Genomic DNA, 27,396 nt, shown 5'->3' on the forward strand with positions numbered 1-27,396 from the left:
AGCGTAGGACGCAACCAAGGTATGTAAAGTCTTTCCCTTCTTTCTTAGGCATGTTCTAAATATAATAGGCTCAGATGCGAGCCTTAGAAACGACCCTGTTCCTCGGAATTCGAGATTGAAATTGTCTCCAAATCATTCAGTAAGATTGAACCAATTTCTTCTAAATTGACCTATAAGTAGGCAACTTTTACAAATGGAGCCGGAATGCCTTAAGACTCTCATGAATGACTCCATATTACCTATGATCCATAATTTCATGTACGTCCACTCGGCTCGGCCCAAGGTGGGCCCACGTAATTCTGATATTTTCTGTAACGCTCTAATTAACCCATTTCTGTCCGAACTCACAGGTAACTTTTGGTTATTATTCTGTCTGCTATATGACAAGCGTTATGACCATAGTTATGAGTCTCATAATATATTCTGACGTCTGGAGCGGTTCTAGACATTTTATTCTGACATAATCTGTCGTGTCATCCCAAATGACGTTTATGCGTACCTACTATGAATTTTGTCCGATTATTCGATTTGATCTATCATCTAGACTATTTCAGTTTCATTGAGTCTGTATGCATATGGTTTCTCATTAATCTGTTCGTGGATGCCTCAATGCTTCCTTCACTGCGCCCGGGCCAGGTTCTGTTACTCGTGCACATTCCACTGCATTGTTCCCCGCGTCCCTCGGTGTGCGGGCCGGGTTCTGTTTACATCTGTATATGATTTGATGATGTGATTGTATGGGGATGGCAGCCAGGATGGCATATGATCTGATTTGTCTATCCACCGCGTCCCGTACTAAGAGGGCCGGGATCTGTTACCGCGTCCCTTACTAAAGGGCCGGGATCTGATATGTATGTGTATGCTATCTGCATCTGTATATGCTTATGACTCTGCATGCATGATTCTGTCTGTTACAGCTCTGTATGTCTGATCTGGAATATGATTCTGTCTGTCACACTTCTGGAAATCTGATCTGGATCATGACTCTGTCTGTTGCACTTCTGTACATCTGATTTGAATTATGGGTCGGTCTGACATATTTTTGTACCTCTGACTCATATTACGATTTTGTCAGCCACACTTTGTACCCCTGATCTTGATTATGATTATTGTTGTTACATTTCCGCTTTACATACTCGGTACATTTTCCGTACTGACCTCCTGTTCTTCGGGGGCTGCGCTACATGCCCACAGGTACAGACGCACAGCGTGATACGCCACCAGTATAGGATCTCTGTTCTGCGATTTGGAGTGCTCCCTCTTGACCCGGAGCTCAAACTTTTGGTATACACTTTTTGTTGTTGTATATTCTGTACATGTGCTTATTTGGGGTACGACGGGGCCCTGTCCCGTCATCTGATTCTGTTATGTCTGTTAGAGGCCTGTAGACATGTTTGTGGGTTGTGGGTTGTCACTGTTCTGACGGGTATGTGTGAGATTGCGACATAAGGGACCCTGCTTGCTGTGATAGCCTTAACGGCTTATGTCTAAGTCTATGTATATATATATTTTGTGCGATGTATTCTATATCCGTATGAATCTGTGTATGTCTAATTTGATTAGTTGGTTAGTACGCTAACTCCGTTCGGTAGGTACGTATGGGTGTCCAGTTAGGACACCAGTCGCGGCCCACGGGGTTGGGTCGTGACACATACTGACGTCTGTTTTCTTTGGACGCTGTGTTCATGCTCACAGGTAGACAGGGAGGAGAGCTCGATCCAGATCCGTAGTAGCTGTCAGCTGACTGGAAGCCCTCCATTGTCCCGGAGTTGCTTATTGTCACACCCTAGTAAGGTCAGGGTGTGACAAAGTGGTATCAGAGCAGGTCGGTCTAAGGGTTGTCTGCAAAGTCGTGCCCGGTAGAGTCTTGTTTATGGGTGTGTAGCGCGCCACACTTATAAACAGGAGGCTACGTGGTATCTAGGTATTGTTGACCTTCTTTTTGTCATAGATCGTGCGATAGAGCCCAGACATAGGGAAACGAGATCCCAAATGTAAGCCTTACATACGTTGGGAAAAGGTGAATAATGATATGGAAGGCCACGAAGGAAAGTCTTGACATGTTCGTTCTGTTATCATAAACCGGAAGCCCTGTACGGTTGTGATTTGGTATGATATGATATGATCCCATATGAAATGACACGACGCGATATGATACGATATGATATGATGCGATACGATATGATATGATATAACAAGATATGATATGACACAATATGACATGATATGGTCTAATATGAGGTAATATGATATGATGCGATGTGAAACGATATATAAAGGCCCTGGCCGGCCGGAATATGTTATGTATATATACGATCCGTGAGGCGTTGTTGATATTTGTTGTGTGTGAGTGAATTCTGAATAGTAAGGGTTGGAAAAGGCTAAAATGGTAATTGTAAAGGATAGAGCGGGTTACAGAAATGTCTCGGAATCTGTGAGACCTTGATCTGCTCCAGATCAGGTAATAAAGGCTATAAGGGAAAGTGGACGCGATTATATCGGCCCTAAGGCACCGAAATCCATCAAAGTTTCGAGGTTAAGCGTGCTCAGGCGGGGGCAATTTCATGATGGGTGACCCCCTGGGAAGTTTTCTAAAATTTTTGTAAAATTCAGATGTGAGCAGCAGGTCAGGAGCTGGAGTAATCCAAGAGAAATTTAATGTATACGGAATGGTTGGGAAACCATACGAGGTCACATAGAATGCGACAAGCTAGACTAGAAAAGAGACAAAAAGTGCAGTGCAGTTTTGGAATTTGGATAGGCTTGAATAGCGTCTGAAGGTAATTTGCGGGTCAGTTGATACTAATTATATGTGTATATGTATATGAACATGAATGGTATCTCCTACGTCAGGATATCGACGGAAAATGAAAGGAAAACTTATGATAAGGAATTTTGCTATGTTGTGCACGGAGTTGAAAAGAAGAACTGTTGGCTTATAAGGAGCCCCTTAAAGGGGGGGGGAGGCCATGTTAGGCTTACAAGGAATAACGACGAACAAAATGAGCACCAACACATGAGGTTAAAGACAAGTGCGCCTGCATCAAGAGATATGAAAGGAAAGATTAAAGAAGAGTTGTGGTAGGGATCTAAAGGTGAGGCTTTTGTTAAGATATGGTCATGGAACAATAACAGAAAAGAGATGATCTGAGGAAGACAAGGATGAAATGTCGGCCCAGCAGATTAGAAAACTCAGGACACAGAATAAGGACCTATATGAGGACGAAAAGGCTCGACTATAGGGAATGGACATGGAGAAAACGGGCAACTATAAAAGAAACCCCCCCTCCCGAGGTGCTACAAGACCCCATAAGGACAGTTGAACATTCGAGGACGAATGTTCTAAAGGGGGGGGAGGATGTTATAGCCCGTATATTGAACGTTTGGAAATTCCAAAGCCGTCGTGGAAAGTTAGGGGCGAAATCATTTTCAAAAAATTATTTCAATATACGGGTGGTTGAAAATATTATTTATGATTATTATTAGTATGAAAATGATGAGAAAGGTTAAGGGCAAAAGGAGAAATTCGTGAAATGATCAATGGGAATAATGTGAAAGCTTAAGGGCAAAATGGTAATTTTGAAGAAAGTCGAGGGGCGAAATGGGAATTTTATACAAGTCTTGAAAATTCCCTAAAAATGGCCAAGTGGCCGAAAAAAAAAGAGAAAAGAAAAGAAAAAGAATAAAATAAAAGGATGACAAAATAAGTCATCTTAATTCAAGAAAATTCTAGAAAAATAAAAGGGAAAAAGGAAAGAAAAATCTAGAGAGGGGAGGCATGTGCCCCTCACATGATTGTATATATATATATATGTTATCTTCCAATCCAAGAAGAACAAGAACAAAGAACAAAAAAAAAAAAAAGGGGAAAGAAAAAGAGAGGGTGAGGTTCGGCCAACCCATGGCAAATTTGACCATGGGAAATCTTGTTCCAAAAATTGTTTTCTTGTGGTATCTCCACTAATTCAAGGGTCCTCTACAACGTGGCATAATTGTTTCGGAAGGTAAGTCATCCGTTTCGTCGTTTCCGCATTCGAGGCAAGTTGAGAAGTTGAAGAGGAAAGGTGAGTTTTAATCTTGTTTTATGTGTTATGAATGGTTTATATGTGTTGTAGTATGCTAAAATGGAAGAAATTCATGGTAGAAATCAAATGGAAGTTGAAACCGTGGGAGTGGTGTTTGGCCGTGCATGGGTGTGCTTAGTAATGTGTATGTAGAGTAGTGTTGGAGTGATGAATCAATGATATTCAACATGTTTGTGTGTTGTGGTAATGTGTAGAAAATGAGTGGAATTCATAGAATGATGAATAATGAGGAATAGCCGTATGGTCCCCCTTTTATGTAGTTGAGAATGAATAAATCGTCGTTAGTATTTTGGTTGTCGTCGTTGTGAGTTTTATGATGGAAAATGAAGTTTTAATAATCCAAGTTAAGATTATAATCGTGTGGGCCGCATTGGAAGGAAATGTAGTCTTGATGTGGTTTCTTGAATTTATGAAATGAAGTTATAAATGTATGTATTGTGACATAATGTGTGAATTTGGAAGGAAAGAATGTGTTTGGTGTTGTTCTCGGGCTTGGGGACAATTTCGGGTGAGTTGGAACCTTGCTTGGGTCGTTTCGGAAAATTTTGTGGATTTTTGGAAATGTTATGGAATCATGTTCGTATGGTCTTGGATTGATTATATATGTGGATTAAGTTGTTGGAAGATTATGAGAATTGAATTGAATTGAATTGAAGTGAATTTGATTTAATTGATTATTGAATTGTTGCTGGAATAATTGCTAGTATTGTTGTTGGTTTGGCCGGGTCAAATTCCCGGATTGTTGCTGTTGATTTGGAGCCGAGCCGTATTCTCGGGGTTGGTATATTTACAGGGGAGATGCTGTCGAAATTCCGGCAGGATATAAGTGGAGGTGCTTGAAGGGTTAAGCAAGTGTTTGATAATGAAACTAATGAATGAACTCTCTTGAATGTAGATTAACAAGTTGGAGGCACAAGCGTAACTAGTTGGTCGCGGCGCAGGTATGTAAGGCTTACCCTTTCTTTCTTTGGCATGTCCTAGAGCCAAGTAAGGTATAATGTGATATGCTGCCTTGGGGTAACTCTGTTTTGTGATGGTGAGTCTGATTATGATTCTAATTCACTTCTTGACCTGAGTTTGTGATCCTAGTTCATCCCTTGATATAAGTATTTGATATAAGTATTTTGATATAAGTATTTTCGTACAAGTATTCTGATATACGTATTTTGATATAGGTATTCTGATGTAAGTATTTTGATATAAGTGTCTTGATATAAGCATTTTGATATCAGTCTTCTGATATAAGTGTGTCGATATGAGTATTTTGATATAAGTATTCTGATGTAAGCATGCTGATATAAGTATTCCGATATAAGTATTCTGATATGAGAATTCGGAAATCAGTATCCTGATAAGAGCATTCTGATATGTTTATTCTGATTCGAGAACTTCTGTAAGATTTAATGTCCCTAACTTCCGTATACGATCTCGGATTGCTCTGAAATGTTCGAAGAGGTTTCTGTATCAAGACGTCTATAATTTCCTTATACGTAAGTACGGTTCCAAAATCTCTATTTGATCTGATTCGTAAGGACATCTGAAGGTGTCTGATATGACTATGATTCTGATTCCCCGAAAAAGGCTTCTGAAACGCTTATAAAGCGTTCTGTACTTCGAACGCTCGTAACTTTCTCATACTACGCCGGATTGACCTGAAATCTGTTCCGAGCCTCCAGGTATCGGTAAGTACACGGGTCTGTCGAGTCTTGATTTCTATGCATGTGGTTCTCACTATTCTGCTCGTGCATATGTTATGATTTCCTTCACCGAGTCCCGGGCCGGTATGTATCGTGCGGATGGTTCGTCGTGTCCTCTGTTGAGGGCCGGGTTCCATATATGAATTCCGAAGTATGATGTGTCCGGTTCTGGGGTACTGTGTTATATGTCCGTCCCCGGTTACCGAGGATATATTATGAAGTATGATGTGTCCGGGCTCGGGGTGCCGTGTTATCTGTCCGCCCCCGGGTACCGTGGTTATGTTATGATGTGTGACGGAGATCGGAGCAAATTTTCAGAAATATGATGTGTTGTGGCGCCAAAGGTAGGAGTGGCGACCACGTTCCTATGTTATCGTGCACATCCCTTGGCATTGTTCACCGGTTCCTCGGCATGTTACCTGCCCCCGAGGTTACCGTATGTATGATATGGTATTTGTCCCGGCGTGGTATATGTCCCCGGGGTTACCGCGTATGTGACATGATATCCGATCCCGATATGCATGACTTGTGTTGAAGAGTAAGCATTCTGACCTTCCGTATATTCTGTATTCCGTTTGCTATATGACATCATCTGAGTAATCTGTACGTTCTGTATTCCGTCTGATATATGACATCCCCTGAGTAATCTGTACGTTCTGAATCCCGTCCGATATATGGCAACATCCGAGTGTTCTGTACGTTCTGTATTCCGTCCGATATGTGATATCATCGGAGCAATCGGTACGTTCTGTATTCCGTCTGACGCATGACATTATCTGTGCGTTCTGTACGTGCCACTCCTTCTGATATCTGATAACGGTATGTACGATCTGTGTCTGGAAAGTGAGTATGTCAGCATTCCATACGCTCTGTATGATTTGTACGGTCTGTATGATCTGTATAGGTCTATATGATCTGTGTCTGAGAAGTAAGTAATTCGACAATCTGGATAATATGCGTACCCTTTGTACTATTTGTTTCGATTATGGTTCTGCTTTCTGTTTTTCATGCCTTACATACTCAGTACATATTCCGTACTGACCCCCTCTTCTTCGGGGGCTGCGTTTCATGCCGCGCAGGTACTCCCAGATGAGTGGAAGATATTATAGAAGATGTTCCAGCGAAGATGGCAAACTCCATTTGCTCCTGGAGTGCTGCCGAGTTAGAGTATGTGTGCTGTGATGTCTGATATATGTTAGAGACTTTGCAGACAGTGTCGTGGGTATAGTATGTCAGTCTGTAAGCGGCTCCGTCGGCCGATATGTCGGTCTGTGTTATGTATTGAATTTTGTATGACTATAGATTTGTTCGTCTGGAAGCTTCGAGAAAGAACATTTCTGAAAGAAAGAAAAAAAAATTACTATATATTTTATCAGATCTGATTTAAAAGTTTGACGTAATTTTATGTGCGGCAGGAGTCTGAGGGTTCACTCGGCCCTAATTAAGGGTCGGGTGCCCATCACACCCTAGTAAGGTCGGGGTGTGACACTTATGATTATTCTTTTGTGTATATATATAGCCATGTATATGCATTTTTGGGCACGATGGGGTATTGTCCCGTCCCTATGTTCAGTACTCCAGTAGAGGCTCGTAGATACACAGTGCAGGTTAGATGGTCTCACGAGGTTGCCACTGTATATATATATATATATATGTATTATTTTGATAGCCTAAAGGCACATGTATATGAAAGTATTTTGTGTTTTCATATGAAATATGTTTTTCCTACGGTAAGAGTATAAAGATGATAAAAAAAGCATTAAATGAGTAAAACGGGCGACAGAACGAGCGGTGCTCGGCGGTTAGCCCCGGGTACCCGTCGCGGCCCCTAGTTGGGTCGTGACAAATTCTATCTTGGTAATTTGGCTCAACCATTTTTACATCTTTCCTTAATGCGCCCAAAATATCACAACCGCATTGTTATTACTGGATCCTCACTCTTCTTATCAAGTACTCACTTAGTCTCATTCTTAGCATACAAATATTCGTAGGTTGCGTAACTATTCTTGTACAACTTGTATAATATATATCCAATCCTAGTCATAGTCTTTCCTTCTCCTGACTCATTCTGCTTTACATATCTCATACGTACTAAAACTAGCTTGTAGCCTATCTTGTCATACTCCTTTCCTTTCCCTTATTTGCCCTTTGATTTTCTACTATAGGAGATTCTCTATCCCTTCTCCTTACTACTTATAAGTCGCAATATCAATAGCGAACAACTCTATTGCCAACATCTTTGTCTTTAGCCCAGTATAGCGTAGTTATCCTTTATATTGTCTCTTAAGTTACTCGTTACCATTCTATTGTCGTACTCTTTCTTTTTACAAGCACCCACTTCCTAATGTCATATCATATAAAATCTTTACAAATGATCCTCGGTCTTGTATCAAATACCATCCTGATTTCTATTCGTTTAATTTTGGCCTTCAGATCTTACTCACTTGTTTTAGCAATGGATCTCACTTGAAGTTTAAGCATCCATATCAAATATATTGCAGCGTCAATCGTTTCCATCTTACACTTGCACTTCTCTCACCTGCTTCCCCCCTTAAGGATGTACTTATACCATTATGTACTTATATTCCTCCTTATGTCCATATTTCCAATCTTAAATTCATCTGATCCTTTTTTTCCAATTCATTTGGTATACTGTACCATACCCATGTCTTTCTTTATAATTTATAACTTTGGTTATCCACGTACGAAACCTTAATCAAAATCAGGAAGTGACGAGAACCTTTCGATATAGTACCTGTAGTCATTCCAAATTCTCAATTAGGTAGCACTTATATTCTGATGATAAGTGTCCAAAGCTCTCTTATAACGGTATCTTTATCCTAGCGGATATAATCTGTTTCCTCTACTAAATTTACAATACCTCAGTTGTTTCTTAAATCCACAATCCTTGTCCTTTAAGGATTTCACTATTTCCGAGGTGAAGTCATATATACGCAGTATTCCTTTATGCCTTATGCTCTTTCACCCTTGTTGTGTACCCAACATTGACTTCTAACTTACTCAAAATCATATCAAATTCGTCTTATCTTATCACCTTGTCGTCGTACTACACCTTTAAGTTCGTAGCTATATATTTCTCTTTTATTTTATACTCGTACTCAATCTATTACGTCTAACTTGGGTGCTTTCTTTAGTATTCTTTTCCATTTCTCCAGTCTATGTCCATCTTTTGTTCTGTGCACGAGGAATCTGATGCTACCCCTGTATCCTTCGGAAAACACCACTCCTGCATAATCCCTTTCTCTTTTTCAAAGTGTATTCTATTAATCCCTATTTGTTCTTACCATCCCAGTCATTTCCTGGCACTCATTCTGCTTCATTGCCCATATTTTGGTAGTTTGGTCTTTCGCAACTCTGTCACTTATATTGCTCGTGTTCTCGGCTATACATGTCGTAACCAATTACTACACTGTTATCTTGTTCGCTTCCTTCTTATTTCCTTCTTTCAATTAACTCCTTCTTTTCTTATGCTCGTTTTCATTTCCATTATCGCATAATCTTTATTCTGAACTTTCCCTATGGAACTTTATAAGTCTTTCTTATTCGTTCTATACCCTGCCTTTCCATTTCACATTTTCCTTTATACTTTAGTCACATAAATCACGTCATATCTTTTAGTCACTTCCTCACTGGGCTTTACTCATTCTCATAACAATCCTCATTTTATTCACATTATATCCTGTTCGTAATCAATCCTATAATGTAACACTCTCTCCTTTTTTTTTAACCCTATTCACGATTCTGACTGTGGTTTAATCACACTCTGTGGAGTAGGCGTACTTAACCTTTTACCCTTTCTGGTTAATCTTAACCTCAATACCTCACAAGCCACCTTACCAATACATTCCTATTTGTCGCAATTCTTCTTCCTCTGTACTCTTATCTCAATCATACTGTTATTTTTTCTAACTATAAACTCGTTGTAATTTATCCCTGCTTGTCAATTCAGTGATACCTCAATATAATACCCTATTAAGATTTTCCAGCCTTTTCTAAATCATCTCTTAGTATCTCAAGCCCTCCCAAATTATCCAAGCATTCCATCAACAACACATGAAACACATGATCTAAGACATCCCACAAGTTTAAGTTTTCCTTCTACAAATTCCATCTCCAATTAGTTGATTAAGAACTAATAAACTCACGGACATAAAGATATGATGAAATGTTACCTCAAGAACACAAGAATGCTCCAACTCCAAGATTACGTCACCATGAAGCATCCTCCAAAACCACCACAAGAACAAGAACTAGAATCCGACAAGCACCACGGGACTTCTAATGCTTGATTCACATAGTTTACCTCCAGATATTTTCTTGGGTCGTGAACAAACTATTTAGTTCATAAACTACATGGTGTATGCTTTGTACTCTTCAAATAAGAGTGAAACTTAATTGCTGGACTTTTTTGCTCTTCAACATGAGCTTTTTCTAAGGTAAAATGTGGCTGGAAAGTATTCTGGCCCGTTCAAATGAATTCCAAACTTTGCTGCTCACATTTGCTTCTTCGAAATCAAATTTCCCAAATAGGAATGATGCCTCTTACAGATGACATGGAGGGTATGTCTTAAAGGTTTAATCCCACATGATAAATTTACCATATCGATGTCGACCTCATAATTACTATTATTATCAATTCAACCGTTAACTTTATTTCTCGAAGTCAGACGTACTTGCAACTTAGTCAAATCTCATCATTACTGTTGACATGACCTTTCAAGACTTTTACGAACTTATATCTCATTCTCTTTTTATTTCTAGGAAAATTTTGGCAGAGTTTCCTTTGTATTTCTTACTATCCCAAAACCTGCACGCAGGAAATACCAACAATGCCTCACAGGGCCAACATATATATGTATATATTATATCATATCATAACCACACAGGGCTCCCAATTTCAAGTAAAGGTATAAAGATGTCGAAACTTACCTCATATATCACACCTCGAGACGTACCTGATCCTTTAACGATCTATCCTGTTATACCTTCCTATCTACCTTCCCTTTCATTCTTCAACTTTACATTTCAATCATACTTCAATATTCTTACCATATCCGACACGCATCTTTTGCACCATTGCTTACCTGTGTACTTTGTAACTTCCAATATCATCAGTCACTTTCTTCTGTTGATGCCGTTCTTCAGCTGAAATCAAGGGTTAGTATAAGGAATTTCATTTCCTATGGCTGGGCTCTATCGCACGATCTTAGATATGAAAGAAAGGTAACATCCTAAATGTCCTGTAGCTTCTTGTTTATAGATGTGGTGCATAACACACCGATAAACAAGACTCTACTAAACACGGTCTGTAGACACTCCGAGGATGAACTGCTCTGATACCACTTTTGTCAAGACCCAGCCCCGTGGGCCATGACTAGTGCTCGAGTTGGACACTCGTATACGTACCTGTTAGACATAGTCAGGCTGAAACTATAAACAATATGGGAATTGGCAAGGACCTAAAGGCTCACAACATCACATATCATGATAACCTGTCTCCTAAGGAGTCACAACCAGTCACAACAAAATAAGGTACGCAAGCCGACAAGGCTGCCACTACATATCGATACAATATGCGAGCCGACAAGGCTGCCACAACCAACAAAATTATCCACAACAAACCATATAGACACAGCTGATCATAATCTATATACAACCCACACATATGTCTACAGACCTCTAAGAGTGTCGATAGTGAAACATGACAGGACAGGGCCCCGCCGTACCCCTGGATAAACATATATATATATATATATCAAAAGATCTGTATCAAAAGTCTAGGCTCCGGAACAATGGAGCTCTCCAAGACAGCTGAGTAGAAATCCTAAGCTGGAGGATCACCAAATCGAGTATATGTACCTGTGGGTATGAAACGCAGCCCCCCGAAGAAAGGGGGTCAGTACGAGATATGTACTGAGTATATAAATCATGAAATACAATAAATAGGATCATGACTGAAATAGAGATCACAGGAGACAAGTATGACATTCAAAATACCATTACACTTGCCTTATGAAATGTAAATCATGCATATAAATATCATCTATCATACCCGGCCCATTATGGGACTCAGTGAATAAGGTCATCACATGCCATCCTTGGCGCCATAATCACATAATCACATCATCATATCATCATATCATCACATCATCATATCATAATGTATATATATACTGTACCCGGCCCTCTAGTGAGGGACTCGGTGAACAATGCAGTGAAACTGTGCACAAAAACATACCCGACCCGGGACTCGGTGAAAGATATATTGAGACATGCACGAGCAGAGTAATGAGAAACCATATGCAAACTAAGTCACATCTGAGACTCGATTGAATAATCAAGATGAACCATCATTTGATAATCAAGACAACAGTCATATCAAGTACCATTTGAATGTCACTATGGATTATATCAAAATAGAACTTCTGGAATCATAGACACGTATCGAGACATAATAAAATAAGTTTTGGGAATCAATAACATTAGCCATCCTAGTGTCTCTATAAATAGGAGATTCCTGGAGTCATATATACGTCGTCTGTTTGTTTCATAAAGATCATGCCAAAAAGAAGGAAGTGTTAGCTTTACATACCTTACGTCGTCCAAGGAACTCAACTTAATCATGAACTTTTCACAATTTGTATGCCAACCTATAATCGTAAGAATATGCACGTGACTTAAGAAGGCTTTCGTATATCATATATATTAATAATTAACTTAATTCTAAAACGAAACAGACAGCATTTCCCCCATATCATTAGTATCTCCCAATTCGGTATATCACCACCGCAGCTGTTACACCTTGGAAAATCCCCCGTACATGTACAGTGAATAGGCTAACAGAGGACATAGCATATGCGATGTTTTGACGAGTAAGAAAGAGTATTAGATGACTCTCAACGAGATTTTAAAGGCATAGGAGGCACGGAGAGAAAGTTGTTAAGGAAAGCAAAGCCATATATTGTGTATTGGATAAGAATTTCGAGCAACAAGTTTATGATGGCATAATGATGTCTTAGAGAAGAGTAATAGTGCCCCTAAGATTGATATTGAGATGTTAAACAAGTGCCAAGAAGGTTCCATAAGGATCAGAGATCAAACGAGACGACGAGAACGAAAACGGAATCACTGGGCATTATACAGCCCAAACTACGGACCGTATAAATTGTACCAGCCGTATGATGGACCCTATAATTGGCCAAGAAGGCCACCAGCTACTGGACCAAACATACGGCCATACATACGGTTCGTATACATAGTACGGACCGTATGTTTGATCCGTATAACATGGTCGGGCAGATTTTTAAGTTTAAGTATAAGGGACCTCTTTCATTTCATTTTCATTTCACTCTCACTCAACACTTCAAGAAACATCTAAAACCCTCTCTACTCTTCAACTACAAGAGAAATCAAAGGAAAACCAAGATCAACAACATCAAATTCATGAACACAAAAGTGTGAAACCTAAGTAAAGTTCATCTTCCTCAAAGAAAACCAAAAGAGGTGAGATAGGGTTTTGGTGCTAGGGGAGAAACTCCACTCAAGACTTGTTCAACCATCATCCAAGGTAAGTTTCATGACCATCTCATGTTTTTTAAGGTATTGGAAGGTTGTGATACCCGAATTGTAGAAAAACATAGCAAATGGGTCATAAATGAGTGAATAGTGACATGGGTGAGTGGTAGTTGAGTTGGATCATGAATGTTAATGTGTTGAGTTGGATCATGAATGTTAATGACGTTTAAACCATGGAATAAGTATTATAAACGCGAAAGAGCGATAATGAGTTATAATTATAAATGTGGAGAAATTGGAGAGAAATGGTGAATTGTGGTTAATGTATATGAATGACGATTGTTGATTGCGATATTGTGAATGTTGTTGTGAACGCTTGAGAGTTGATATAGAAGGTGGTAAAAGTAGTATAAACAAAGGAAACGCTGCCCAAATTTCTCTAGAATTAGTAACGCGTTCTTCTAGTCGATTAACTAACGTTAGTACGAATTCTCTCTTGAAGGTAGAGGCGTGATATGGAAGGAGAGAAAGTGAACGCTAGATTGATTAGACGATAAAGGTATGTAAGGTTTATCTTTTCTTTCAAAAGGCATGAATCCTTCAAGTCTTAAATAATCCTTCTCAAAACGAATCCTACAAGTCCTTCTATATATTGAACTACATATGAACATGATGGTAATGATAATGAGCTAGAGTGTCACGACCCAGCTCCGTGGGCCGCGACTGGTGCCCTATTTGGACACCCCAAACAGACTTACATACTAACTCGTCATATTCTTATTTAACTCAGATTTCATATTAATCATTTTAAACGGATCTGAGATCAAATATTATCTTAAGCGGTCGCGCGTGCAAAGATATCATATCAAAGCCAAAAGGGGCGGCGGAATACACATCGCCGAATGTATGCACATATACAAATATATGGGCCACCATGGCCGCCATAACAGACAGGACCACATTAAGACGCAGATCATAAACAAAGCGAACACACATAGGACCCATGACCCACATATATGACTACTGGCCTCTACAAACCATACTGGAAACATATGACGGGACAGGGCCCCGCCGTACCCCAAATAGTCGAATATACAGAAACATATACATGATCGAAGATATGTACCAAAAGATGGGCTCCGAATCAAAAGGAGCACTCTGTAGTAGCAGAATGTGTGTCCTACTCTGGCAGATCACGAACCTCTGCACCTGCGGGCATGAAACGCAGCCCCCGAAGAAAGGGGGTCAGTACGAAAGATGTACTGAGTATGTAAAGCATAGAGTACAGAAATTCAAATCACAACTGAAGGGAAAGATACAAAAAGAGAATACCGAATCAGTATACCATAACCTGTGCTGAAAACATATGTATACATATAATGCAAATAAAAAAATCGTGCATAAGGCTCAGGAACGTGGTCACCACTCCGACGCTGGTGCCACAACACAACATACTCCAGAAGGTTTCAATTCTCCGTACGAACCCCAAATATAACTTATCATCACAACATATCATATCATCAAAACATATCATAAGCCATATCACAGCATAACTCCACAAACGGTACCCGGCCCTATGGCGAGGTCTCGGGGACCGTAACACATCATACTGCCTAATATGTCATAATACGCACGATCACAAAACCGGCCCGGGAACCGGCGAACGATATCATAATAGTAGGCACGAGCAGAGTAGTGCGGAAACCATATGCATATACACAATTAAATTCCAAGGCTCGACAAACAAATACATATAAATGTATTGATGCTAGAAAGCTCAAAGTAGGTATCGAATCTGTCAGAATTAGTATACGAAAGATATGAGCCTTTAAGTTTACAAAACTTTCGAAAAATACCTCATAGGTCATTTCCTGAAAATTTTAGTATCAATCATATTAGGGAGCTTTCAAATAACTTATGGAGCAAATCAAACGGAGCCTTAAATTCATAGGCAAAAGTTCCCCTTTTGGTGTCATACAGAAATAGGTTAAATAAGACGAACAAAGAAAGTCTCGGTACTAGTGGGCCCACCTCAGGTAAAGTCGAGGGGGCGTACGAAATTTACAAATATTAGACTCTATGGAGTTATCCATGAAAGTTTCGAGGTGATTCAGTTACGTATGTGAATGTTACGAGCGCTTGAGCATTTCTTTCCAACAAACATAAGATTCTAATTCAATTTCATTGAATGAAATAGTACTAAAAGTAAACTCGGATTTCTATGAACAGAGTATTCCCCGAGGCTCAAATTCAAACTGAGTACATCTAAGACATGCCAAAAGAAGGAATGGTAGGGCTTTACATACCTTATTCGCGTTTTACGCTCATCCGAACTCAACTCCCGTTTCCTCCAAAATCTACAATTGGTCATGGTTACCAAATATGAGTTTCAAGCTTTAAGAATTCAAACTTAAATCCCTATTTGTCTACCAAAATTTCGGCAGCATTTCTCCTATAAATTCAACATCCCCGAGAACTTACTCGGCCATAATATCAACAATCAACACCCACAACAATACCAACAACATCAACAACCACAATAAAACACATTCTAACGTAATTATTCTTCCTTTCTACATAAGGCGACAACTTCCATTCCAACTTCACAATATCAAGCTAATATCAACATTTTCATATTTATTAACCAATTCAAGATTATTCTAACATAATTCAATAGCATTTCAAGAAATACTCAAGGATTCAAACAATCCCGCTAACTCCATATTCCATCCGAAACCTCTACAAATGCAACGGAACTACCAAGTCGCATTGTCTTCTTCCAAATTTAATAACAACAATATTAATTCACATTCTAGAATTCTTCTTCCATAATTACATAAAAACTATACCAAAATCACGAACCTAGATCATGCGATAGAGCCAAGAGATAGGAAATGATATCCCTTTTATACTGACCTTTGATTTTAGCAGGAGAATAGTGTCGACAAGAGAAGGTAAATAATGATACTGGGAGAATTGGATATTTCATCGAGGTTACGTTATCAGAAATTATATATACAGAATGGCAAACTGGCCATTATCAAGGTAAGTTATTGAAGTATAATAAGAAAATGGATTGAATGTATGTATATTGTTGATAAGTTCGGTTATGAGGTGTGAACAGAAGAAGCTGAATGAATCAGTAAAAAGATAAGTAAGCAGGGTACCTGTTAGATACGGTATGAATATTGTAGGTATGATTGAAACCTGCAGCTAAAGATTGAAAGGGGAAGTAAACAGGAAAGTGTAACAGGTACAATTCGAGTTGGACATACGAGGTAAGTTCATCATTTTCCTACTGTTATTGATATGGGGAGCCCTGTGTGGCTATGATACGATATAATATATATGTATATATTGGCCCTGTGAGGCATTGTTGGTATTTCCTGCATGCAGGTTCTGAGATAGTAAGAAATACAGAGGAAACTCTGCCAAAATTTTTCTAGAAATAACAAGAGAAAGAGATATAAGTTCATAATATTCTTAAAAGGCTGTGTCAATAGTAATGATGGGATTTGACTAAGTTGCGAGTACGGCTGATTTCGAGAAATGAGTTAACTGTTGAATCGATGGTTGTAGTAATTATGAGGTCGATGTTAATATGATAAAAAGAAAAATTAGGATAATTTGGAAGGGCTTGTGATACTAAGGGATGATTAGAAAAGGCTGGCAAACCTTAATAGAATGTTATATTGAGGTATTGACTGAATTGATAAGCACGGATAAATTACGACAAGTTTATAGTTAAAAGGAGTAATGGTATGATTGAGACAAGAGTACGGAGGAGGAAGAATTGTGACGAATATAAATGTATTGATAAGACAACTTGTGTATTAAGGATAAGATTGACCCGAAAGGGTAAAAGGGTTAAATACACCTACTCCACAGAGTGTAGTTGAACCATAGTAAGTATCATGAATAGGGTTAAGAAGTGCTACACTACTATAAGACTCATTGCAAACGGGATATAATGTGAATATAATAAGGATTGTTATGAAAATGAGTAAAGCCTAGCGAGGAAGTGACTAAAAGATATGACGTGAGCTATGCGACTAAAGCATAAAGGCAAATGTGAAATGGAAAGGCAAGGTATAGAACGAATAAGAAAGACTTATAATGTTCTATAGGGAAAGCTCAGGATAAAGATTATGTGATAACGAGAATGAAAGCAAGCACAAGAAAAGAAGGAGTTAATTGAAAGAAGAAAATAAGGAGAAAGCAAGCGGGATACCAGTGCAGTAATAGGTTACGACATGTATAGTCGAGAACACAAGTAATATAAGTGACGGAATTGTGAGAGACCAAACTATAGAACGATGAGCAATGAGGTAGAATGAGTGCTATAAAATGACTGGGGTGATAAGAGCAAATAGGGATGAACGGAATACACTTTGAAAAAGAGAAAGGGATTATGGAGAAGTAGTGGTTTCCGAAGGATACAAGGGTAGCATGAGATTCTTCGTGTACAGGATAAAAGATGGACATAGACTGGGGAAATGGTAAGGGAATATTAAAGGAAGCACCCAAGATAGACGTAATTAACTGAGTACGAGTATAGAACGAAAGGAAAATATATAGCTATGAACTTAAAGGTGTAATAGGACGACAAGGTGATAAGATAAGATTGACATTAAGATGAACTCGATATGATTTTGAGTAAGTTAAAAGTTGGTACTGGGTACACGACAAGGGCAAGAGAGCATAAGGCATAAAGGAGTATTGCGTGTATATGACTTTACCTCGGAAACAGTGAAATCGTTAAAGGACAGGGACTGTAGGTTATGGAACAAATGATGTGTTGTAAATTTATTAAAGGAAACAGATGATGTAGGTTGGGATAAAGATAATGTTATAAGAGAACTTTGGACACTTATCATTGGAATATAAGTGCTACCTAATTGAGAATTTGGGACGACTACAAATACTAAATAATTATTGATTGGAGTGAGTGGAATGTGGCCTTAGATGAGTTTCTACATTGGTTGGATTACTCGATTACGGATTATCAGATGAGATTTTATACTATATATAGAGAGGTTCTCGTCGCTTGATGATTTTGTTAAGATCTCGTACGTGGATAATCAAAGTTATAAATTAGAAAGAAAGGATATGGATATGGTACAGTATACCGAGTTGGAAAAAAAAGGGGATCAGATGAATTTGAGATTAGAAATAGAGACACAGAGCAGGCTATAAACAGATAATGGTATAAGTACGCCCTTAAAGGGGGGATCAGGTGAGAGAAGTGCAAGTGTAAGATGGAAATGATTGACGCTGCAATATATTTGATATGGATGCTTAAACTTCAAGTGAGATCCCTTGCTGAAACAAGTTAGTAAGATCTGAAGGCCAGCGATGAACGGATAGTAGTCAGGATGGTATTTGAGACAAGACCAAGGACCATTAGTAAATATCTTGTATGATATGACATTAGGAAATGGGCGAATGGTAAAAAGAAAGAGTACGACAAGAGAATGGTAACGAGTAACTTAGGAGATATTATAAAGGATAGCTACGCTATACTGGGTTAAAGGCTAAGATGTTGGCAATAGAGTTGTTCGCTAATGATATTGCGACTTATAAGTAGTAAGGAGAAGGGATAGAGAATCTCGTATAGTAGAATACGAGAAAATCAAAGGGGGAATAAAGGAAGGGAAAGGAGTATGACAAGATAGGCTACGAGTGTGTTTTAGTACGGATGAGATATGTAAAGCAGAATGAACTAGGAGAAGGAAAGACTATGACTAAGGTTGGATATATTTTATACAAGTCGTACAAGAATAGTTATACAACTTACGAATATTGGTATGTTAAGAATGAGACCAAGTGAGTATTTGATAAGGAGAGTAAGGATTCAATAATAACAATGTTGTTACGATATTTCGGGCGCATTAAGGAAGGATGTAAAGATGGTATAAGCCAAATTACCGAGATAGAATTAATACTAAGGGCAAATAGGACATGGCCATGACTGAGCCGAAGACTTATCCTGATACTGATTGAAAGATACGAGAGAAAAAGACAAGGTTAAGCATAAAGACTAGTAAGACGACGCTAAGGTATTTCTTGGGCTAATTTGAGAACCCACGTATATTCTTGTAAGATTGCAACATGATGCGCGATAGGAAAACTAAGAGCAAAATCTGGTTAAAGAGGCAATAGAAGAGTTTGAATTAGAGGTAAAGAAATGACACGAGATAATGTGCCTAAAGTGTTATAAGTTGGATTAAGGGAAATGGTTTAAGCGAGACGATCAGAACAAGCGGGTTATTGGATGACAGTGAATTCATATGTCAAATAAAAAATTCTTTCAGAATTATACCAGTTAATAATAGACAAATCACAAAGCAGCTATAGAAAATCTCCTAATGTGAGGGAACTCCAGCGCTACTTGATAGCCAACTTGAAAGATCGAGATTAAGAGCTAAAAGCAAGGTGACAGTTAAAAATCTTTTAAAAAGAAAGTCGAGAAGTGATACATGATGCTGAAGATTCCAGAATATGGACCGTAACAGCATAGAAATGTAAGGTTATTGAAGTAAACAATGTTATACCTTGGGAAATTTCGTTTTATTCATAGAGTCTACGAAGGGTCTACAGGTTACCAGAAGCGTGAAATACTCCAAGGATTGTAAAGTCTAATAAATTGATGAGGGATGTCTGCGCGGTATAAAATCTTATTCAAAGATTAAGAGGTAAGATGAAGTGAATGATACATCTTAAGGGAGTAACTATAGAAGAAGAAAGAGTTGAGTTATGACTAAGTGCACTAGGGAGAGAGTAAGATTTCAGCAGAAGAGCTCACAATACAACTGTCAACCAACTGTGAAATAAGAAGGAGAGTAAAGACAACGACGTGGAATTATTACCCTGAGAAGCAACAGAAAGAGGAAATATTGGAACTAATTTAACATTCGAGGACGAATGTTCTAAAGGGGAGAAGGATGTTACATCCCGCGTTTTCATTCATTGGAAAGTGTGCGAGTTAAATGATATTAGTAACAGACACGAGGTTATCCCACAAGCTTGTAGGTGGTTAAAGTGATGGTAAACATGTATCGTAAGGATTTGAAGTTAAACCAATCGAAGGAAATAAGTTTTGTTGAGTTCAACATTTATTTGAGTGAAAGACGATCCAAGCTGTAATGTCCCGTATTTTTGGACTAAAAAAATTTTGAATCGTCCAACATGGGAAAATTTACGCAAGCCCGGAGAATTCGATCATATCCAAGGATAAAAATCAAGAGCTCGGTGTATACAAGGAATGGAGTCCCAAAATGATTTAAGATAAAAAAAAAATGCGACGACGATGATTGAAAATAATATTTTATGTGTGGTAAATGAGGCTATGGACTATGCTATGTCATGAGTATATGAAGTGTATTAAAAATGATTTCCATTTAAGTAAATTGTGATCAAGGAATTAATTATGTGGGTGTTTGGTTAAATATTGGGTTAGTGAAAGATTACTAACTAATTAGTGGAATTTGGATGAAATTAATTGACACTACCACCCATGTGGCAGCAACTAACGTACCCATATGGCAGCAACTAATGTGATGAGTCAAAAGCATGAAAAAGTGCATAGTGACATGTAGAAACAAGGAAAAAGGGCTACTTGAATTACAATTCTATTCCTTTACATCTTACTATAGGAAAATGGGATGTTGCACATTTGATATATTCATTTAATCCTCTCATCTTCAACACTAGCAAAAATAATGTTGGAAAAAACGTGAGAGGTTTTCTTAGTTGAGCCAACGTATGGTTCTTCTAAAGAACGATATTCGGGGTTTGCTCAACACTTCGAGCTCATTGTTCCGTTTTGTCGTGTTGTTGAAATTAGAATTTAGTCAAGGTAAAGTAATGTGGAAGAAGAGTATTTCTTGGCATATAAGGTAAGAATTATCCTCTTCTAAGTATATTTAAATTCATTGAAGTCATAGCTAAATCGTGGGACGCGAAATACGAAAATTATACCGTAGATTGTATTTGATGTTGTTGTTGGCTTATGGGATGTTTTGTGGATTATGCAAATGTTTTTATGGATGGAAATTATGGTAAATAGCATGATTAAGACGTTCTTGATGTTGCTATATATGTCTATGTGTTTATAAAGAGAATTGATGGAAGATTTATCGATATAGATATGGACTAAAACTCGAGGAAAGAGATTTTGTGTTCTTGAATTAGTTGAAAAGGGATTTAGAGAGATTATTGGGTTGTTGTCGTCGTTGTTGGTATTGTTGTGATAATCGGAGATTAACTGTAAGTTCAGGTTAGGCGAGTTATATAGAGGAAATGCTGCCCGATTTCCGTTAAGTCCTTAGCTAATCAAAATACTAATCAAGAAGTATGAACTAAGAAGTGATTCCTATAAGTAATTGGTTGTAGATTTATAAGTTTGGGGAGTCGTAGTTTATTAACAATAGTGTTACTTTCATATTAAATAGGCTAAAGGGGCGACGAAGCAAGCTTAGTTACGGTTGATCTACGACAGGTATGTAAAGCTAACCCTTCCTTCTTTTTGGCATGATCTTTATGAAACAAATAGACGACGTATATATGACTTCCAAAAAAAGGCTCCTATTCTTAGAGACACTAGGATGGCTACTGTCCTTGATTCCCAGAACTTACTTTATTATGTCTTGATACGTATCTATGATTTCTGAAGTTCTATTTGATATATTCCATAGTGACATTCGAAGGATACTTGATATGACTATTGTCTTGATTTCCAAATGATAGTTTGTTTGAATATTCTATTGAGTCTCAAATATAACTTAGTTTGCATATGGTTTCTCACTACTCTGCTCATGCATGCCTCAATATATCTCTCACCGAGTCCCGGGCCGGGTACGTTCTCGTGCACAGTTCACTGCATTGTTCACCGATTCCCTCACTAGAGGGTCGGGTACGGTATATGTATATATATGATGATATGATGATGTGATGATATGATGATATGATGATATGATGATATGATGATGTGATTATGGCGCCAAGGATGGTATGTGATGATTTTATTCACCGAGTCCCGTAATGGGCCGGGTACGATATATGATATTGACATGCATGTTTTACGTTTTATAAGGCCAGTGAATTGGTACTTTAAATGTCATACTTGTCTCTTATGATCTCTATTTCAGTCGTGATTCTCTTTGTTGTGTTTCATGCTTTATATACTCAGTACATATCTCGTACTGACCCCCTTTCTTCGGGGGGCTACGTTTCATGCCCGCAGGTACAGATACTCTATTTGGTGATCCTCTAGCTTAGGATTTCGACTCAGCTGTCTTGGAGAGCTCCATTATTCCGGAGCCTAGACTTTTGGTACAAATCTTTTGATGTATAGATATATATATATATGTTTATCCGGGGGTACGACGAGGCCCTGTCCCATCATATTTCACTATCGATACTCTTAGAGGTCTGTAGACATATGGTTGGGTTGTGTATAAGTATTGTTCAGCTGTGTCTATATGGCTTACGTATGGTATTGATATGTTGTGGCAGCCTTGTCGGCTTGCGTGTGGTATTGATATGTTGTGGCAGCCTTGTCGGCTTGCGTATCATATTAACATGTAGCGGCAGCCTTGTCGGCTTGCGTAACATATTATATTTTGATTAGTTGTGACTCCTCAGGAGACAGGTTATCTGGATACCTATTTATGATGGCGTTACGAACCTTTGAGGTTCTTTTGTAATGTTTCCATATTGTTCTTAAGAATCTGTTTGTCTACATTTAACAGGTACGTATACGAGTTTCCAGCTCGGGCACTAGTCATGGCCCACGGGGTTGGGTCGTGACAGGCACATTCTCTTTTCTTGACGATATCCAATTTTTGTACCATAATACCGCCACATCTCGGAGTCTATAAGATGCTAACTCCACAGATTCAGTTTCGGAGGCATGAATAATCTTCAATGTTCTCAACATTCCTTCAATAAAACTTTACGGGTCTTCATTCGGCTTTGACCCGAAAAACTCCGGAGTATTCAAACTTATAAAATCGCGGGCCCTGGTACTAGTTGCCCGATCACTTGAACTCGCATTCTGCCGTTGTGCCTGGGCGGCAACTAACTACATCAATAGATGAATAGCCTCGGTCACTTGTTGACCCAAAGCAACCGGTGGAGGAACTGGAGGCATAGGAGCTGGAACTGAAGGCCCTTCTTGTTCTTCTATAATAGGCGGAGTGGGAGAAGTATTAGTTGGAGCTTCATTATGTGATTCGCCCTCTTCTACATTCATTGGCGGCTCTCTTTCTACCCGCCTTTTCATCGTGGCCTTGCCCTTCTGGGCAGCTGTAGCTTTTCCCTTTTGCGGCATTTCTGAAATCATACCACACTATTAAGGAGGAGAAAATCTTATAACACAGCTCTATCGCACGATCTCTTAAGATGAAAGATGGTCATTTTTCCTAAATGCCCTATAGCCTCCTGTTTATTAGTGTGTTTATTAGTGTGGCGCGCAACACACCATAAACAAGACTCTACTAGACATGGCTCGTAGACACTTCCTAGGACTGAATTGATCTGATACCACTTTTGTCACTACCCGACTAGGGGCCATGATGGGTACCCGGGGCTAACCACCGAGCACCACTCATTCTATTACTCATCATACTCATTAAGCGTACATTCATTAATTTTATACTCAAATCATAGGAAAACCCTTTTTCATATTGTACATAAATTACTTTTATATACATAAGCCCTTCGGCTATCAAAATAATATATATACAATAAGGACATCGTGAGACCGTACTACCCACACATGCGTATCTACGAGCCTCTACTAGAGTACTAGACATATGGACGAGATAGGACCCCGTCGTGCCCAAAATACGTATATATATATATATATATACACACAAAAGAATAAACCAAATAGCACCTCCGGAGTAATGGAGTGCTTCTGTAAATCTGCTGATAGCTTCTACGGATCTGCACCGTCCCCCTGTCTACTTGTGGGCATGAATACAGCGTCAGAAGAAAACGGACGTCAGTACGAACATTGTACTGAGTATGTAAGGCATGAATGAAATGAACATAATAGAGAAATCATGAGTCATAAGATGAAGACATAACCTGCGTGACTTTTAAGGGTGGATACATTTCATACATATATCATATATATATATATATATAATCATAGTGCATGTATCATTATAGTGCACACATCATCGTATCATACAAATCATCATCGTTAACCTGCGTCCGGGTAACCATCATATGCCGCCCACTAGTGGTGATCATGTCCGGCCTTCTAGGCGCGGTGGAATCATAAGCAGCCCGCCGTAGCGGTGACATGTTCGGTCATTTAGGCATGATGGAATCGCAAGTAGCCCGCCTTAGCGGTGACGTGTCCGGCCATTTAGGCATGATGGAATCACAAGCAACCTGCCTTTGCAGTGACATGTCCGACCATTTAGGCACGGTGGAATTGTATTATCGTGAGTACATCATAGACTTAACATTATTGTACATCTCATAGGCATATCATGACCTTATCATAACTTAGCATCATTATACATTTATCATCAAACATACATTAGAACTTGAAGGCAACTATGGCTATGTCGGGGTGACATAAGGTCCTGAACCCCCGTTTACATTATGGAGTGGTCATAATCACTATGTCTCGCCTTGAAGGGACTAACATTTTATGGTGAGTGTACATAAGAAAAGCATCAATGGAATCATATTTAGGATCGTTAACCTCATGGACATCGTATGTTACCCTAGGATTCTTTATACTTAAATTCATCATCATCATTATCATGCTCGTAACATATCTCTTATCTTATCTCATATGAAGCTCTTTACTAAGATTGACTCATAATTTTCGGGATGTAGGAAACTCATGAAGAGATAGGGAACATCATGTCATAAGAATCATGCCTTAGAAAGAAGGGACTAGCCTTACATATTTTTTCGTTTAGCTACTCTATCGCTTGAACGTTCCTCTCCAATATTCACGTTTCTACCTTCAAGAGAGTTCATACTCATATTAGATAATCGATAACATAAGCGTGTTTGAACTAAAGCTATAGAAAATTTGGCAGCATCTCCTTTCTTTCTACTACTTTCTCCATATCATATATTAACTCCCAAACGTCAATAATAACATTCATAATATCATCATCAATAACTTTTGTAAAATTCATCATTATCCAATCCCCACAATTTCCTCTCAAGGTCATCCATAATCATGATCATAATACAACATTACATTCATTCTAATCTAATGTTTCTCTCATGCTCTTAACATCATGCATAGCGTAATTACAATCACAACATATCAAGAATCATGATTCATATTAATCTACTACTCACAATTGCCACTAACCTCATATTTTGTAACCCATTTTACATCTTCTTCCATAATCCAAGTGTTTCAACTTTTCAATACCTTCAACAACATGGAATAATCATAAAACTCACCTTTGAATGTGTAGGAATGGGTTTTGGTTGGGGTTGCCTCACATGGAGAAAACCCTTGCTTCAATTCCAAAGGAAATTTCTAACTTCCATAACCCTAGCAAGCTTCCATATGCTTGATTTCCCTTGAATATTGGTGTTAGATCATTGGTTTCCCTTGATTTTATGTTGAAGATGTGTATGGAATAGTCTAGAAGTTTGGAGAGAAGTGGAGAAGTGAAAAGAATGAGAAAATAAAAGTGGGAACATATATTTATACTTGCAACTTAATCAGTTCGTCGGACATTATACGAACCACTTATACGGTCCGTATAACATTGTACGGTCCGTATAAGTGTCCGTGGTTCACCACCATGGAAGACATTCTTCCTGTTGGGTTATAAGGACCCTTATACGGTCCGTATAAAGTTCCACGGTCCATGTAAGGTGGTCATGTAACTCACAGTTTTTCCGAAGTTGTCCTCGTTGTTTCGTTTGATCTCCAATCCTTATACAACCCCCTTCACACTTGTTGAATACTTCATTAATGATCTAAACATCCCTATAACTCTTCCTCAAGGCCTTACCAAACAATTCTTGACGCAATAATTTATGAAACCTTTCCTAAACCCCGCTTATACTCCACTTGTCCTTATCAATCCTTATTCCGTCAATTCATATTACTTCAAAATATTAACGTAAGCATTCTAAGACTACTAAATATCTGTCTTATTATCTTAAGAAATTCTTGTTACCCTTAAGCTCGCATTGGTTCATTCACTACACGACGACATGAAATTTCCAAGGTGTAACAACACTGTTCCTTCAGCATGTTTATGTATATACAGGTTGTACATAGTTCATGATGTAACTTATTTAAGAGGCCGTATGAGATCAGTTTAAGTCACTTGTGGGCCCTTGAGGTTCAGTAAGGTTCAGATAGGAGTACAGGGGTGTTTTGTCGCTAGAGGTCAGACACTCGTCACGGCTCATCGGTTTAGGTCGTGAGAGAAGTGGTATCAAAGTAGTTCCATCCTAGGGTGGTCTACAAACTGTGTCTAGTAGAGTCTTTTCTATGGGTGTATTATGCACCACACTTATAAACAGGAGGTTACATGACATTTAGGATGATGTCATTCTTTCTCTCTTAGATCGTGCGGTAGAGCCATGTGTTTAGCGTTCACTTTTTGATGATTTGTTATGATTTTAGCGATGCCCCGCAAGAAAGCTACAGCTGCCTAGAAGGACAAGAGAGTGGCCGGTGAGGCCACTAGCCGTACTCGGCAGGCTACGAAGGCTCAGGATGAGATCCAGAGTGAGGGGCCGTTTGAGACATCGCATACCCGACCTCCAGCACCTGCCGCAGTTCCTCAGCTGGATGCACCGGGCCAGGATGTGCGGGATGTTATACAGTTATTGACCAGATTAGTAGCCGCCTAGGATTAGTGGCAGGGAGTTGGTGTTGACTAGGCAGACAGGGTCGGTAGTACGAGGGTTAAGACCTTCTGTGGGTTAGGTCCTCTAGAGTTTTCAATGACAAAGCAAAATATGGACCCCCAGGATTACATTAATGGTATGCAGAAGACCTTGAGGGTTATGTACACGGATGAGGTCGAGTCTGTAGAGTTGGCTTCGTATAGATTTTGTGATAT

The sequence above is a fragment of the Lycium barbarum genome, chromosome 1 (assembly GCF_019175385.1).
Source record: "Lycium barbarum isolate Lr01 chromosome 1, ASM1917538v2, whole genome shotgun sequence".
NCBI classification, from domain to species: domain Eukaryota; kingdom Viridiplantae; phylum Streptophyta; class Magnoliopsida; order Solanales; family Solanaceae; genus Lycium; species Lycium barbarum.